Source organism: Sus scrofa, chromosome 2, assembly GCF_000003025.6.
Source record: "Sus scrofa isolate TJ Tabasco breed Duroc chromosome 2, Sscrofa11.1, whole genome shotgun sequence".
Taxonomy (NCBI): Eukaryota; Metazoa; Chordata; class Mammalia; order Artiodactyla; family Suidae; genus Sus; species Sus scrofa.
Genome location: NC_010444.4, coordinates 55,508,503 through 55,510,480, shown reverse-complemented (window position 1 = coordinate 55,510,480; position 1,978 = coordinate 55,508,503). Strand labels below are relative to the sequence as shown.

The 1,978-nt window shown below is 37.9% G+C and overlaps 1 pseudogene; it reads left to right on the top strand.

Annotated features, from left to right (window-relative positions):
- On the top strand, positions 224-1,164 carry LOC100520892 (annotated as a pseudogene).

Genomic DNA, 1,978 nt, shown 5'->3' with positions numbered 1-1,978 from the left:
ACATATTTGGATCAAAAATAATGCATAATTACAAAGTCATGAGTGATAGGATGCTAGGGCAAAAATCATGTTGTGAATTGAAAGATTAAAGTCGTAATTATTCCTCCAAGTCCCATTTTTTCCAACAGCATTTGGACAAGTTTTCTTAAGGAAATGCCCAAGCTTCCTTTTCAGCAGATCTCATGTCCTAACCTTCTGCTTTCTTCCAGGAATAATAAGAGCCATGGAAAATGCAAATGACACCACAGGAATAAACTTCATTCTTCTAGGGCTCTTTAACCACACACAGACCCATCTATTCCTCTTTTCCATAGTGCTCATGACCTTTCTCACCTCCCTGATGGGCAACATCTTCATGATCTTGCTCATTCACACGGATCCCCGCCTGCACACACCCATGTACTTCCTGCTTAGCCAGCTCTCCCTCATGGACATAATGCTGGTGCTCACTATTGTCCCAAAATGGCAGTCAACTACCTGATGAACACCAGGTCCATCTCTCCTGCTGGCTGTGGCACCCAGATCTTCCTCTTTCTCACTCTGGGAGGGGGCGAGTGCTTCCTCTTAGCAGCCATGGCCTATGATCGCTATGTGGCTATCTGTCACCCTTTGCGATACCCAATCCTCATGAATCAGAAGCTCTGCTTGCACATGACAGCAGGCTCCTGGGTTTTGGGAGGAGTAGATGGGTTGATGCAGGCTGCTGCCACCCTGAGCTTCCCTTACTGTCATTCTCGGGAAATCAACCATTTCTTCTGTGAGGCACCATCAGTCGTGCGCCTAGCCTGTGCAGACACTACGATTTTTGAGTTTTTCATGTATGTCTGTTGCATTTTGATGCTCTTGATCCCACTGTCTCTCATTTTGGCCTCCTACGGTCTCATCCTGACTGCTGTGCTTCGCATGCAGTCCACTGCTGCCAGGAAAAAAGCTTTTTCCACCTGTTCCTCCCACCTGGCTGTGGTGGGGCTCTTCTTTGGCACCATCATGTTTATCTACATGTGGCCCAAATCCTACCATTCAGTGGCCCACGACAAGGTTGTCTCTACTTTTTATACCATTTTCACACCTGTGTTGAACCCCCTTATATACAGTGTGAGAAATAAAGAGGTCAAGGGGGCTTTGAGAAAGTTTCTGGAGAAACATTTTTGGTGGTCTCCATAGTGAGCGTTAAATGCCAAAATGGCATCACTCAAATTAGATTTAAGCTATGATATGTTTTCTGTATTGTGTGTGTTTTGTATATTTTCCTCACATTTTCCCAGCTTGCACTGAATTTTAAAAGAATTTATTTGTATTTTGTATATTAGTTAAATATTGCATTTGTCATGCTTTCCTATCTTGTCATAATATTTTTTTTTCTGAACATCGGATTTCAGTAATATGAGTGTTTGAGGCACTGTATTACCCCATATGCTAGATTCAACCATTTAACTTGTATTTTTAAAATTTTTTGTTATTTATAATTAAAATCATGAATTATGATAGAGATGAATTATTTAAAAAGTGCATAATTATTTTGAAGAAAACAGTGTAGACCTTCACATAATTTTGGTGAAATAAATTTCAAATTAATAATCAACCTGAGTATAAAAATATAAGGAAGTTGCAGGAAATATTTGTCAGAACATTTTCAGGGGAATTATTTTCTGTGGTTATGTAATTAAAAAACTTTTAGGTAAAAGATAATCAAATCAGACTATATACATTTACATAGTGTCAAACTATGCATTATCATGAAGAAGCAAATATATTTATCTGAAAAACAAAAAGCACTATTAAAAAGAATTGATGAAATTCATAGAAGATATATGTATATTATTAATAGCAGTGTTTGGAGCAAAAACAAAGAAATCCAAGTATTTGCTCACATGTTAAAATGAATAAATATCTATTTTTTTAAACTGTTCTACAGATAATAAAAATTTTCTTTGATCACAAGGAAAACCTTAGGGTTAAAGGTTTCATCACTTTTGGT